Genomic DNA, 16,917 nt, shown 5'->3' on the forward strand with positions numbered 1-16,917 from the left:
CAAGGTATGCAAGGATTTTTTTGTGGGTTTTTTTTTGTTGTTGAACAGTGAGAGCAAAATAACTTACTAGAATATAAAGATAAAAGTTGAATGAGCATGCCACTAATGGAGAAAAGGGGTATTTTCACAGAAGCAGTTTGTTTTTTCCCTTCCCCATCTCCATTTGATGTTGATCAAAACATACCATCGGCCATTTAGTTAAAAAAAATATGCATTATGCCTGTGCACATACACCAGTTACTTTATGTACAATAAAGGAACGGGGGAAGGGAATCAAAGAAGAGAGAAAACTATACTGCAGTAGTCAGGATGTGGATGAACCAAATCTTGGTTTCTAATTGTGAATGTATTGTTTTTCTTGGGAGCACAGTTCTGGAGAAGAGTTGTAGATTCTTTTTAGTAAGCGCCTCCTGTCTGCTGCTGGAATACATCAATTGTATCTTCATCCTCCATTTCCTACTGTGCAGGTGTGTCTGTTTCATTGATTGGTTGCCCATCAAATCGGAATCTGATCTGCCTCATTGACAAACCCTGTCGTTCACAATAGGCTTTCATTAGTTTACTAAGTGGTGTGTGCCTCTTAATCTTAAATTGCACCACTGAACCATCTTGCCCTGCCACCTTCAAATTAATGTGGTCGTTGTTTTCAGTCTTGACTCCTTCCTTCGGCTTTTCGTTGACTATGGCGAGTCCCGAGGTCTCCTCTGCCGCCGCTTCACAAAAGAGGCACCAGGATGGTCTGCTCCAAGGGAACGGGGGAGAAGCAGCAGAGGCAGGAGCAGGAGCAGGAGGAGGAGGAGGAGGAGGAGGAGGAGGAAGATGATGGTGATGATGGTGAGGAAGAGGAGGAGAAGAAAAAGGAGGAGGAGGTGGAGGAGGAGAAGGAGGAGGAGGAGGACGAGGAGGAGGAGAGCTCCTTTGATAATTCTAAACTTCTACTTGAAATCAATCTTTTTAGTCCCAATATCTTTCCAGTGACACTTGCCTACAAAATACAGATCATCACAATTCCCAAAGAATTAAAGATAAAGGTCACACAAAGGTCAATGAATAAACACATTGGATGAGGGCATATAATAAATAGGCTCATCTATTATCAATGAAAAAAATGCACAGGAGAAGTAGCATAAAATATATTACCCAAGAAATGAGTGATCAGAAAAGGTGATTGGTTATTCTGTAGCATGTATGAAGGATAATCAATGGACAATCTTTGTGCTTCATTGGTCAAAAGTTTTACAGCAAGGTGCCCAGCATATAGGGGAGTTTTAAAACCTTGTGCAGATTTTAATGGAGGATACTGACTAATTGCATGGTATGAAAAGGAGTGATTGGTGCTCTTGCCACATGGGTAGCTGTAAGGGCAAGCAAAGTGGGACTTTTTACTGTTTTTTCTTTTGGAGTACTTCTCAGCACTAAGGCAATCAAGTGCCTTTGAATGAGTCTTGCCTTGATTTGTAGGAAGGCCCACACCTTTTTGCTAATTAGGTCACTAGAGGTGTGAATCCCTCAAGAGTTGTGAAGCCCTCAGGCCCCCCAAAAGATTGTATATACCCAGAGGATAGCCATTGAACTCAGAATGTACAATTGAGAATCGAGGACTCTCAGAACTGTGGGAGGAGAGGTTTTGCTTGGAGGCTCACTCATTGGAAGAGCATTCTTGTGATTTTGCCAGAGAAGACTCTGGGTAGCCATTAAGGAGACCCACCCCCAGCTTTGAAAAACCCACATGTTGACACCTCTCTCTCTGGTGACTATGTATGTACTGTCTTGGTCAGATGGCTAGAAGCCTGTGTGTTGATTTGTGTTATTTTGTGCTGTTTATATAATTTCTGCTTGTAATTTGTGTTTGTATTTGCTATGAAGTTCAGGGTAATGATTTTTTCCTCTGAACTAAGTGAATGATATATGTATGTTTAATTAAAGTGAGATTGTAAACCCCTTAAATTTGCTTTCCTTAGAAAAGCAGATCAAAGTACCTATGCTAGCAGTCCTCTTCTGTGCTGGTGTTATTGGCTTTACACAGTCACAGTAGCTGCAAATAACATTGTTGTTACTGTAGGCACTTCAATAAAATCATAGATTTCTTGGATTATCAAAATGTGTTTCTATTTTTGACCTTTTTGCATATTGTTTACTTCCCTCTTTATCCCTTTAAGGAAAGAGACAAGGTTTCTCTTGAGGGGGAACTCTTACTACTTTGTATTTTTCCATTCACAGTGAATTTTTAATATTTTTAATTGACTAGTCTTTTTCTTCATGTATTCCTTACAACACTTTCTCCTTTGGCATTCTTCTTTCATTATGTTTTTCAGGTAAAATCAGAAAATCTATTTTTTCAATTCTACATCTTATGTAGAATTGATAAGTAACTTTTTTCAACTGAAAAAATATTCATTAGATTAGTCCATCACTACAAGGATTTTTTTTTTACCAAAAATAGGTTTTTACCATTAATTCTGAGCAGTAACAATGATACATTCTTTTACATGAGATAAATGTTGAATGGGCAAATAGAGTGGATTGATTCATTTTTCAAAAAGACTATTGATTGAAATGTTGACCAATCTAACATGAATCCTAATTGCAAAACTTGGGATTATTAAAATGAAAAGAATATATTTTGAGGATATATTTTGAAAAATTTATTGTTTCTTAAGTGCACAAAGCTTTCATGTTTATTTCCTTGCATTTCAAATCTGAGGACATTGCTGTCCATAAATTACATCTTCTATTTTTAAATGTTCCTTAAACATATTATTTTTAGTACATACATTTATTCTCCCTAGGGGAAGATAGAAGTTGTATTTCCTTATTTACTTTGTCACTCAGTTATTTTAAAAAAAATTAGTTGCCTTCCCGAAATGCCACTTCTTTTTGTGGAATTTTTTAGTACGATTAATATCTGTTTATTTTTAATGTCTCCCTTGAATATCTAAAAATCATACAAGTTACTATGAAGGCTATAAAACAGAGAGTTCTATGATTAAGATTTTTTAATATCAAATGAGGCATTAAACAAGCAGATAAGTATGCTCACCAAAGTTATTGGTAACTATCATAAAGATTGTCCAAACCAAAGTCCAAATGGAAAAGGAATTCATTATAAATGGTGAGGTTCTCCATATGCTCCTGTTTGCAGGTGACATTATATCATTTTCATGAAGCACTGAAAAAATGAAAAAAATATACCAAGTGAAATCTGTTAACAACTGAAAAGTGTGTCCTAATTATCCATGCAGGAAAAGCCAAGTAAACGAAGAGTGTTTATTTTTCTGATATGTTATGCAATTGGATGGAAAATACATAGAGCTACTCTCTCAGTTCTTAGAACTTTTATAAATAACACAAATGGATCACAGACTGGGCTGAGAGTTGATTTTTTAGACCATAAAATACATTGATTTGCTAAATCAAAAGGTTACCTTCAAAGCTCTCCTTTATAAGGTGTCATGGATACATGTGTTAAAATGATACAAGTTTCATTTCATGATTCAACCACATAGATCAGACTTGTAATTTCCTTGGTTTAGGAAACTCTTGGTGAAAAACTCCTTTTATTACCAAGGTAGATCACTTGCTCTATTGTGGAGTGCCTGGGGCACCTAGGGTTTAAGTCACTTGTCCAGGGTCATGTCAAAAGCATGTCAAAAGCCAACTCATTTTGTCATGGACCAACTCACTATCCACTATGTCACTTTGTCTCTATTTATTAAAAGTAAAATTCAACTTGTTTGTTAATAATACAAACAAAATTTTTCTGTCATGAGTAATATAATTTTTAATGAGAGCTATGTGATTAAATATGCTTAATAAGTTCAATTTATTTCAAAACTTGGTTTTACTGTTTGTCATAGCTAAAAAAGACAACGCAGAATGGTATGTATATACAAAAGAAAGTTCATCTTTGTTTGTGTTTACTAAATCATGATTAAGTCATTTTTCAATCCCATCCACTAATTATACAAAGATTTTGTAAATTCTCATCTTCATTGATGCAAATTAGGTGTTCTCACAAACTTAAATGAAGGCATTGCTTTTTTATAATTTTTTTTTTAACAAACAGGTTCAAAATCCACTGAAGCTATTTATTTTGTGGCTATAAAATAGGTTAGAAAATAATACTTGCAAGTTTTTAAAATATATAGATATGAGTTCTTATAATCACACAGATATCATCTTCCATAAAATCACAGAACAATGGAAATATTCCTAAACATTCATTTTCAAAATGCTCCCTCCCTCCCATGAATTTCTTTCTTCTTCTTTCTTCCATTCTTAGTTTCTTTCTTCCTTTCTTTCGGTCATTAATTACTTGTTTTTTTATTTATTTTTAAAATCTATTTAGTATTTTATTTTTCCCCAGTTACATGTAAAAAAATTTTTAGCATACATTTTTAAAACTTTGCAGTCCAAATTCTCTCCCTTCCTCCTCCCACCCATGAGAAAGCAAGCATTTCAATATAGGTTATACATGTATAGTCATGCAAAACATTTTCATATTACTCATGTTGAGAAAAAAATATAGACCCCCAAAATCCTAAAGAAAGATAAAAAAGTATGCTTCAATCTGTATTCAGACACCATCAGTTCTTTCTTTGGAGATTTTTTCATCATTAAGTCCTTCAGAATTGTCTTGGATCTTTGTATTACTGAGAAAAACTAAGTCATTCACAGCAGATCATCTCACAATATTGCAGTTACTTTATACACAGTAGATTTCACTTTGCATCAGCTCATGCAAGTCTTTGAAGGTTTTTCTGAGAGCATCCTGCTCATCATTTCTTATAGTACAGTAGTATTCCATCATAATAACAAAACACCATTTGGTCAGCCATTCCTCAATTTTTGGCCATCCCCTCAATTTCCAATTCTTTGCCACCAGAAAAGAGTTCCTGGCATGTGTTTCTAGTGAAAAGTTGTTATTTGGGGGGGTGGAGCCAAGATGCAGGCTTGAAAGCAGGGACTTACTTGAGCTCTTCCTGGAATCCTTCCAAATGCCCATAAAAATGACTCTAAACACATTCTAGAGCTACAGAACCTACAAAATGACAGAATGAAATAAGTCTCCAGCCCAAGATGGCCTGGATGGTTGCTCAGAAGGGTCTATCACACTGTGTTAGGAGCAGAGCACAGCCCAGCATGGGCCATGTGGGAAGAGACCAGGCCAGAGGAGACTAGTGGAGTAGGACTCAGCGCCCTGCATCACTGAGCTGTGGCAGTTTCCAGACTTCTCAACCCACAAACGTCAAAGACAGCTTAGCTGGTCAGTGGCAAAATTATTGGAGCTAGGTGAGAGAAGTACGCAGTCTGGCCCCAGCCCCAGAGTGGTGGAGGTAACTGCCACTGCAGTGGCTGCTTTCAGAGCTCCAGGCACACAGACAGTAGGGGGAGGGGAGGAATCAGGTGGCTGATTAGAGCAGGAGTGAAGGGATCTCTTTGCTAGTTCTAAGGCAGTGTTCTCTTGCATTGCCCTGCTTGGATCTGGGTAGTGGTCCTGGTTGGCAGTCCTTGCAGGAGAAGGAGCACTGGTGTGGCAGAGTTTGTGGTGGCTGTGGAGAGTAGTAGTTACATGGCAGAAAAGAGTGCCTGTACTCACAGACCAGAGAACAGGCCAGGAGAGGAGCCCATACCACCTCAGAATAGAAGCAGCACTGAAATCAGCAGCACAAAACCCCTGAAGCTTGGGATGAAGCACTCTCCACCCTAAAAGCAGTCGTACCATGACAAAGAACTCAAAAGTCAAGTAATTAGCTAGGAAAATGAGCAGGCAGCATAAAAGGACTCAGATGATAGAATCTTTATTTGGTGTAAAAGAAAATCAAAACATACAGTCAGAAGAAGTCAACAAAGTCAAAGATTCTACATCAAAAGGCTCCAAGAAAAATATGAATTTGTCTCAGGTCATGCAAGAGCTCAAAAAAATTTGGAAAATCAAATAAGAAAAGTAGAGGAAAAATTGGGAAGACAAATGAGAGTGATGCAAGAAAATCATGAAAAAACAAGTCAATGACTCTCTAAAGGAGACCCAAAAAATAATGAAGAAAATAACACCTTAAAAAATGGACTAACCCAAATGGCAAAAGAGTTCCAAAAAGCCAACGAGGAGAAGAATGCCTTAAAAGGTAGAATTAGCAAAATCGAAAAGGAGGTCCAAAAGACCACTGAAGAAAATACTGCCTTAAAAATTAGAATGGAGCTAGCGGAAGCTAGTGACTCTATGAGAAATCAAGAAATTATAAAACAGAACCAAAAGAATGAAAAAAATGGAGGGAAATGTGAAATATCTCGTTGGAAAAATCACTGACCTACAGAATAGATCCAGGAGAGATAATTTAAAAATTATTGGACTACCTGAAAGCCATGATCAAAAAAAAGAGCTTAGACATCATCTTTCAAGAAATTATCAAGGAAAACCCCCCTGACATTCTAGAACCAGAGGGTAAAATAGAAATGGAAAGAATCCACCAATCACCTCTTGAAGAGATCCCAAAAAGAAAACTCTTAGGGATATTGTAGCCAAATTCCAGAGTTCCCAGGTCAAAGAAAAAATATTGCAAGCAGCCAGAAAGAAACAATTAGAGTACTGTAGAAACACAATCAGGATAACACAAGATCTAGCAGCTTCTACATTAAGGGATCAAGGGGCTTGGAATATGATATTCTGGGGGTCAAAGGAGCTAGGATTAAAACCAAGAATCACTTACTCAGCAAAACTGAGTATAATACCTCAGGGCAAAATATGGATTTTCAATGAAATAGAGGACTTTCAAGCATTATTGATGAAAAAACCAGAACTGAATAGAAAATCTGACTTTCAAATACAAGAATCAAGAGAAGCATGAAAAGGTAAACAAGAAAGAGAAACCATAAGGGACTTACTAAAGTTGAACAGTTTTGTTTACATTCCTACATGGAAAGATGTTATTTGTAACTCATGAGACCTTTCTCAGTGTTAGGGTAGTTGAAGGGAATATATAGACAGAGGGCACGTGAGTTGACAGAGTTGAATATGAAGTGATGATATCTAAAAACTAAAATTAAGGGATGAGAGAGGAGTATATTGGGAGAGGAAGAAAGGGAGAGACAGAATGGAGTAAATTATCTCACACAAAAGAGGCAAGAAAAAGCTGTTATAATGGAAGAGAAGAGGAGGGAGGTGAAAGGGAATGAGTGAACCTTGCTCTCATCAGATTTGGCTTAAGTAGGGAATAACATACACACTCCATGGGGTATCTTACCCTACAGGAAAGTAGGGAGGAAGGGGATAAGAGGGGGTTGATAGAAAGGAGGACAGATTGGGGGAGGAGGCAGTCAAAAGCAAACACTTTTGAAAAGCAACAGAGTCAAAGGAGAAAAGTGAGTAAATGAGAGACAGGATAGGATGGAGGAAAATATAGTAAGTCTTTCACAACATGACTATTATGGAAGTGTTTTGCATAACATTATGGGTATAGCCCATATTGAATTGCTTGTCTTCTCAAGGAGGTGGGTGGGGAGAGAAGAAGGGAGAGAATTTGAAACTCGAAGTTCTAAAAACAAATGTTAAAAAAATTTTAAATTGTTTTTATATGCAACTGGGAAATAAGACATACAGACAATGGGGTATAGAAATCTATCTTGCCCTATGAGAAAGTAAGAGGAAAAAGGATGAGGGAGGGTAATAGAAGTGGGGGCAGTCTGGGGAAAAGGGCAGTCAGAATATATGCCATCTTGGGGTGGGGGGAAGAGTAGAGATGGTGAGAAAATTTGTAATTCAAAATCTTGTGAAAATAAATGTTGAAAACTAAAAATAAATTTTAAAAATTTAATTAAAAAAAAAGAAAAGTTGTTACTTAGAAACAACATGGTTTAGTGGTTAGAGAGTAAACCTAAGAGTTAGGCAGATGTAGGTTCATATCCCATCTCTGACACATACTGTTTGTGTTACCTGGGGCAAGACTTGTCCCAGCAACTTTAAGAACATAAATTGTAGAAAAGGTGCCAATTAACATTAGTAATGAAAGTTTCCCGCTGGGAGCTTACTTCATCAATAAAATCACAAGTGTCTTTTTAAAAAGTGACATCTTACTCATTGTTTACACAAAGCAAACTTTTAACAGTACACTAGGGGGTTTGACAAACTGTTGCTAGTACTAGTACAGTGACAATAAGCTAGTATTAATAATAAGTGTGACCATTTTGCTTTCAAAACATATCTATGTGTGAGGGACAGGGAAGACAATTATTCAGCTAATTTGATCAATGTAGCTATCCATTTCTTTTTTCTATATTGAAAAGTCGCTCTTATCTGCTAAAAATCAAACCTGGGAGTGTGAGAGCTTGCCACTGCTTTGTCAAAGCCAAAAGAGGAGCACTCATCAATGGATTATATAATGGGGTAGATATGGGGTACAGAAGTTGGGTTTGGGCAGCAAAATATACAGATACTGGGGCAAGGTCAATTTTCCCCACTGAATTTGAACAGCCACTGAAAATAAGGCAACACAGTTATAACTGCACTGAGAAGCTGATATTTTATGCAGCATGGGAAAAATGTGAAGCTTGCATAATGATTCAGGGGTCAGGAACAAAGCATGAGAAGTATTAAGACATAATGGATAAAATGGAGGCAGAGCTGTGTTTTGACATATGTCCTACAATTGACTATCATGGTGAGAGTGGGATGCAGAGTTCTTATTGCTTATTCTTGTAATCCCTCTCCTACCACCCCACTTCACCCCACCATGTATTGCCCATACCCTTTTAGTTTTTACAATCACACTTTACTGTAGAGATTATTGTACTAAACCGTGACAACATGTTGGCTAACACAGAATTATATCAAATTCCTCTTTACAATTTACCTGTGACACAGACTCCACTTTTGTTGTGGCTCAGATGTGGCCTTCCTTAAGCCTACAGGAAGATTGTGTGGCACTGTATTGATTATCCAGTAGGGAAGTTTAATTTTGTGCATTATCTGTGTACTAAATAATTAAATGGATGGATGGATGAATATAAATAACCACCAGGAGGTGCTCTGCTTGAGCTACTATAGCAAGTCTCATAGTCAAGGGCTGACACACCTACACCAGGTTAGCCCTCTCTCACATGGGTTAGCAGAGCTTTTCAAAGTGTAATCTAAGGACAGTTGGGGTTCCCCAAGATCCTTTCAGGAGGTCTGTAAGGTCAAAATTATTTTTATAATAATACTAAGACATTTAAATTTCTATTATGGTAAATATTGATAGAAATAACCCATATAAGAAAAAGCTCTTTAGAATTTTTTTTTAACAGTGGTAAAGGGGCCCTAAGACCAAGACTTTTGAGAACTACTGGGTTATAGAATCCCAACTGGCCACTAGAGGGTGCTAAGATTATAAACACCAGACTGCTTCAACACCACGCCCCAAACTGAAAAAGTAGCTTTTACTAGCCCCATTCTCTCTGGGTTTCAAATTTAATCTAGGATCAAGAACTTGGCATACTATGATTACATAGTTCATTGTTGTAGGAGGGGTGGTAAGGAATAGCCCCTGATGTGCTAAACTGTGTCTGCTCACAAAGACCTAAAGGACATGGGCTCTAGCCCCTTGCAGACGAATGATTTTTTTTTTTCTGGGATAATACAATTTCTGATTGGTCCCAATGATTGTTCTGTCAAAGATGATTGCCTACTAGGTGGCAGGAAAGTGACTCATGAGTTGTGGTATATAGAGTCTAAAAAGTTGTAGAAACAGTTCTGCCCTCTTTTTTTAAGCCTTTTGTTTGATACTCGTTTCTAATACCTTCTTTTCCTTGGACTTTTAACAAAAGAATAGGAGAATAGAACACAGTGCAAAGGAAATTAGACCAAACAAGAGAGAGTCACCACTAACCATCTCCATCTTCTGATTCTCCCCTCATTTCCCACATGTGGGTGGATGGAGTAAAATCTCAACCATGCATAAACACACACACACACACACACACACACACACACACACACTTTTTGTAGAAAGGAATGGGTGCAAGGGAATGTTTCTTCCCTATCTGATTCTCATACTCTAATCAGGAAAAGCAGCATCTCTGAGCTCAACAGACAAAAGGAGTCATGAAAGCTGGAAGTTTCAGCAACTTGGAATTGCTTTTCTCCTTGTGACTCCTGCTCAACAATTCTGTTTAGGGATCAAAAGCTCTCCGATCCCCATTGATTTCCCTAGTTTCCGGTTGCATGCACTTGCATGCACAAAGGATTGTTGATAACAACCGTGTTTCAAGTTGTTCCACTCTAGCATTGGTCAGTGTGTCTCCACATGGTCCTTGGTCATACTTTTCTCTACAAATGCCAAGGTCAGAGTTTGCTAGAGATGGCACATCGCAGTGCAGATAGAGTCCCTGTATCCTAATATATCCCTATATATCCTAATGACTTCTGCCTTCCCCCCAAAAAAACAAACTCATCATGACCCTGGAGAAGTAATCAATTTCTTCTGGCAACAACATTAGAAAATGCTCTTCCATTCTCTCTCTCCCTCCATCCTTCTCTCCTTCTCTCTATCTCTGTGTCTCTGAGTCTCTCTCTCTGTCTCTCTGTCTCTCTCTCTTTCATATCTCTTCAAGCCCAGAGGCAAACAATTCAAATAGATAAAAGAACAAGGAGAGTATTAAGCTACACCTACAATTTTCCAACTCCAAAAAGATAAAACAGTGAAAAACGAAAAAGTGCAAAGTGTAAAGAATTCTAATTGAGCTGCTCATTTAAAGGCAGCCCCAAGTAAAACTTTGCAGCTCTGTACAATTTTCAAGGTTTTATACACTGTCCACGTTTATTCTTCTGTCAGACCTGCCATTTTATGTGTAATATAACACTACTTAAGATTATCAATCTTTAAAAAAGTACACTACTGCTTTATAGCCACTCCTGCTTTGCAATACAAATGACATAATTACTTGTTTCTGGCTGGAGGGGGTCCAGTTCTTCTAGTCCATTTTTTAAATGCAAATCTTATTAAGTATTTTATCCTAAAATGGCTAATGCAAAAAGGGCAGTCTTAGACAAAGATGGACAACATGCCTAAAAAATAAATACCAGGCGAATAATGAAACCTGAATCAAATCAGCCTACTGGAAACTGAATTGATTACTTATTGAAATATGTTAACATAGTGTAATGGGTAACTACCAAAGTCAGATATAAAATAATATTTCATGAATCATTGTTGGGAGACTGAATTTTATGAGCATCAGTAAGAATTTTTTAAAAATATGTTCACCAAAATCTAGATTATCATAAAGAATCTTACGTGTTTTGCATGTACTATATATATTCAGCAAAAGGAAAATTTTTCTAAGCATATTACATTAGTGAAGTTAGGGCAGCTCTCAAATACAGCAATTAACAGTTTTTCATAAAATATAGCAGGAACTTTTTTAAAATGCATTTTCTAATAAGTTGTAACACTATTTTTGTTTTTTAAACAATACCTTTATTTTAAATCATTTAGTTCTCAAAAACATTAAAAATTTAATTAAATCTTGGTTGCTTAGGGTGAAATGTAGGGAACAAATGTGGAGAATATATTTCCAGTTTATTAGTAGATATCTATCATTCAATATTCACCTATGATTTGCTGTATGTCATTTTATTTTTCTGGGACTCAGCTTTCTATATCTATAAAATGGGAATAATCTATAAAATGGCAATAATAATTGTCTGTGCCCCCCACCCTCTTTATTGATATCTATCACTGTCCATACTTCTGTTAGCCCAGATGCAGGAAGCTTTTGTAGTCTCCCCTTACAGCTTCATGCTATTCGTCTCATCAGGATCTGGATTTTTCTTCAAGTTTGGATTCTGACAGACCAACCTAACTGCCCCAGTAGGTACCTACAGTTTCTATCTTCAGGTCCAACTACAATCATCAGCTGGGTGTACTTCTGTGATCTTTCAGAAAGATCTTCACTCTAAAACTGGCAGAAGCCTCTCATTTCTAATCTTTCTTAGCTTCTACCCTGAAGTCTACCATCTCTTTGGTGAGAAATGGGGGAGACAGGAGACCAAAGTAACATGAGTAATTTAGTGATGGTTTGGCTGAGTCTTTTCATTTCAACAGTTCTTTCTAGTACAAAGCTAACTCCCCTCAGTGAGAGATCTCACCCTAACTTACAGTGACACTACATTTCCCAAATATTTATCTCTACACGATTGGGTATAAACAAGCAATGTACATTTCTTCAAAAATCAATAAACTTCTCTCAGGTGCTGTCTTCCTTAGTTCTTTTTTGAAACTCTGGTTCTTTGGGTTCTGCAAATGAGTGGGTGGGCATATGTTACAGTAGCAATCTTTGCCCTGAGGGCAAGTTCATTGTTTCTCCTAGATACTCAGCTGCTTTTCTGGCTTTGTCATAAGCAAAAGAGTTGCTCAACACTTCACATCATTTCAAAGATGCAAATAAGCCTTCTAATTACTTTACAACACATGAAATATTCTACTTAAATTTCACCCTTTATAAGGTGCAAATGCATTCTCAATGGAATGTACACTTTGATGTTATTATTTAAAACAAATGAATAAGTACCTCTTTTTTCCACAAAATCCTGTTTCAATGTTACATGGTAGGATCAATGTGTCAGTGAGCTCTTAAAGGTTCTACCATTCTGGAGAGGCTTTGAGGAGGATCTTAGAAACAGATTATATCTGAAGAGCAGCATAGCTAAGTATAGAGAGGCTAATCACCAATAGGTTGGTAGTTTGGTGATGAAATTTGTGGCTGTATCAATTCATTAAACAAAGAAAAATATAAAATGCCTTAGTCCTGATTCTGAGCACCACTTTTGATCCTGTTATGAAATGACAGCAGAAAAGGGGGCCTAGGAGGCTAAGAACTATGCAATTTAAAGATGATCTATAAATATTAACTTGGCTAATGCTAATAAAAATAGGAAATCCTTATCTAGTCAATAATGAGTAGATACACTACTAGAGAAAATAAATTATATACATCAATCTACATTCTTGCTCTATAGAAGAAACTAGAAGATAAAATGAAGACATAGCCAAAAGGAAGAATGGCTCACAGATTCTCCTTGGGGAAATCAATTAAAAAGATAACAAACTTGATTTTACCCACCCCACCCCCACCCTTGTCATCTGTGAATAAGTTACTCAAAAGAGCACCGTGAAAGTACTTAATCTGCCAATATTTCTTGGAGAGGGTGAGGAGATAGTATTTTCTAAGACTCTCCATATTAAATCAACATGTACTTGAAAATTCAGTGATATCAATCCAATGCTAGACATAGAGGAGAACAATGAAAAATATTCAGAAATAAGAAATCATAAAACATCAAGAAGCAGTAGTGAGGGGGGTGGAGTCAAGATGGCAGCTTGAAACCAGGGACTCACTTAAGTTCTCCCCCAAATCCCTCCAAATACCTGTAAAAACAACTCTAAACAAATTATAGAGTTACAGAACCCACAAAAAAAACAGAAGGAAACAAGTCTCCAGCCAAAGACAGCCTGGATGGCTGCTCATAAAGGTCTATTGCACCATGCTGGGAGGGGAGCGCAGCCTAGCTTGGGCTTTACCAGGACAAGCCAGGTATGGAGCAGACCAGGTGAATCAGGCCTCAGGGCCCTGAATCACTGAACTGTGATTCAGACTTCTTAACCCATAAACACCAAATACAAGGGAGCAGGTCAGTGGGAAAACTGCTCAATCTGGGTGAGGAAAGTGGGCAGTCTGGCTGTGGCCCCAGGGTGGTGGAGGTGGCTGCAGCAGCAGCAGCAGCAACACTGCCAGCTGCTTCTGGCCCCAAGCCAACACAGTGGGAGGAATCAAGCAGCTGATCAGGGATGGAATGCAGAGAGTGCTTTGCTGGAACTGAGACAAGGTTTTCTTGCTTTGCCCTGCTTGGATCTGGGTTGAAGTCCTGGCTGGCAGGTCTTGGGGGAGAAGGAATGCTGGTGTGGCAGAGCTCTGTGATGGCTGTAGAGAGGGAGTCCTTCCGGTGGTTACATAGCAGAAAAGAGTGCCTGCACTCACAGACCAGAGCACAGGCCAGGAGAGGAGAGTCATACCACCTCAGAATATAGGTAGCTCTGAAAACCAGAGCTGAACAGAAAATTCAACTTTCAAACATAAGAATCAAGAGAAGCATGAGAAGGTAATCAGGAAAAAGAAATCATAAGGGACTTACTAAAGTTGAGCAGTTTTGTTTACATTCCTACATGGAAAGATGATATTTATAACTCATAAGACCTTTCTCAGTATTAGAGTAGTTGAAGGGAATATACATACATACATATGTCTGTATATATGTATATATAGATATATGTATATATAGATATATGTCTATATATGTAGATATAGATATATGTCTATATATATATATATATATATATATATATATATATATATATATATACAGAGGGAACAGGGTGAGTTGAATATGAAGGGATGATATCTAAAAAAATAAAATTAAGGGATGAGAGAGGAATATATTGGGAGGAGAAAGGCAGAGATAGAATGGGGTAAATTATCTCAAATAAAAGTGACAAGATAAAGCAAGTATAATGGGAGAGGCGGCAGGTAAAAGGGAATGAGTGAATCTCGCTCTCATTGGATTTGAGTTAAGGAGTGAATAACATACATACTCAATTGGGTATCTTTCCCTACAGGAAAGTAGGGGGGAAGAGGATAACAGGGGGATGATATAAGGGAGGGCAGATTGGGGGAGGAGGTAGTCAAAATCAAACACTTTGGCAAGGGACGGGGTCAAGGGAGAAAAGTGAATACAAGGGGACAGGATAGGATGGAGGGAAATATAGTTGGTCTTTCACAACATGACTATTATGGAAGTGTTTTGTATAACAGTACATGTGTGACCTATGTTGAATTGGTTTCCTTTTTAGGCAGGGTGTGTGGGAAGAGAAAAAGGGAGAGAATTTGGAACTCAAAGCTCTAAAAACAAATGTTTTTAAAAAGTTGTTTTTACATGAAACTGGGAAATAAGATATACAGGCAATGGGTATAGAAATCTATCTTGCCCTACAAGAAAGTAACGGGAAAGCTGATGGCCGGGGTGGGGGAGTGGGGGTGATAGAATGGAAGGCAGACTGGGGAAAGGGGCAATCAGAATACATGCCATCTTAGGGTGGCAGGGAGGGTAGAGATGGGGAGAAAATTTGTAACTCAATAGCTCGTGGAAATCAATGCTGAAAACTAAAAATACTAAGTAATAAACAAACAAATAAATGAATGAATGAATAAAATGAGCAATAGTTAGAGACCCAACTAAACAAAAATACCTGAAGGTTTTTGAAGGATGGAACTGTACAAAAAAAGAATAGGTTAGAAAGGAAGCAGATCTACAAAGATTTCTAGGAGAGATTTTTATTTCATTATCAGCAAGAGTATAGATACAGCATTTGGACAAGCAGAATAGTTGAAGTTGTGTTTTTGTGCTATGCAAGGAAGTGAATATGGCATTGAAGAAAGTTAGCAGGAGAAGAGCAGTGGAGAGAAACCAAAAGCTTGAATACTCACAGATGCTTCGTATGTCATTATTGCCTTCTTGGGAAAATAAAGAATCGGAAGACCCTTAACATGACAAGCACCAAATAACAACAGAAAGTGAAATTCATTATATTTGGAAAGACAAGAAACTGCTAATGTAGAGTCATTTCCAAATCAGCCTCATGAGTGTATTCAGACTGCCAACTTGTAAGAGCAAAGACCAAAGTAAACACCAAGCAAAAAGTTTTAAAAAGATTTAATGATAAAAATAACATGCAATTGAAACAACTCTAACCTGATATATTTAAGCAAATTGTTGTAGCTAAAAATGGGAAATAGATAACATACCTTGATATAGACTACATCCATTTCCTGAAGATATTTAATCAAATGGAATGATTTACCATAAAATAGATACCAAAGGAGTGCTAAAACTGTACCAGTCACAAAACTTGATTGTTCTGCGAGAAGGATACGGATGCAGTAGCAAAAAGGGAACATTGGTGATCACATAAGCAACCTTGTTAGGCTTTATGTAAAAGGTGATGGGATATTATGAATATTATCATTTCACAAAACATTGAGAAGCAGTGGAGAGAAAAAAAATTGTTTAAAGACCCAAACTAAACAAAGCTATCTAAAGGACTTTGAAGGATGAAGCTATATAGAGAACAACAGGCTAGAAAGAGAGATTTGTAAAGATTTTTATGACAACTTTATTAGCATCAATAAGATTGGAGATACTTTCAAACTAACACAATAGTTGAAGTTGTGCTATTGTGCTTTGTAAGGAAGTAGATATGGAACTGAAGAAAATGAAGATGGGAAGAATGGCTGGGCTAGATTGAGTACACACAGGGAAGGTATATGCCTGGAGGTGAAACAATTTTGAGGGCATTGAGAAATTGGCTTTTTTAAGTTATCTGAAAGAGGATTATTTGCACTATATAAACCTATTTCCCATCTATACAAAATGTTTTTAGGGTAATCTACATATCCATCAGGAGCATTCAAATGAAGGTTTGAGAAGACAACAAAACATCTTTTGTAGATTATATTCTATGGTAGAACATATCTTTAGAGTCATAAAATTCTTACAAAGATGTAGAGAATACCAAATCCAATAGTGTTTATTATTAGTTGACTATAAAAAAGGATTTGCTCTGGTAGAGCAAAATACTATTTAAAAGCTCTCCTCCAAAAAAATGCCTGCCTTACATATGTTAAAATTATATGAGATTCCTTGAGAGGTGTATGAAGAGATAAGTTACCAATGACCACCTAATTGTTAATTCTAATTCTATTCTTCTTCTCAGAGAATGTTTTTCTTGACTTCTCTAGAGATTTTGACTTTCTGTGGTTTTTCATTATGCTTCTCTCTCTTGGTTCTCCTTCTATCTGTCCAGCTACTTAACATATTATTCCACATGATCT

General features: G+C 37.1%; 1 pseudogene; it reads right to left on the reverse strand.

The window, feature by feature from the left end:
* Positions 1 to 219: 219 nt before the first annotated feature.
* Positions 220 to 16,917, reverse strand: part of LOC118851139 — a 54,818-nt pseudogene continuing 38,120 nt past the window's right edge.

The sequence above is a fragment of the Trichosurus vulpecula genome, chromosome 5, assembly GCF_011100635.1.
Source record: "Trichosurus vulpecula isolate mTriVul1 chromosome 5, mTriVul1.pri, whole genome shotgun sequence".
Lineage (NCBI taxonomy): Eukaryota > Metazoa > Chordata > Mammalia > Diprotodontia > Phalangeridae > Trichosurus > Trichosurus vulpecula.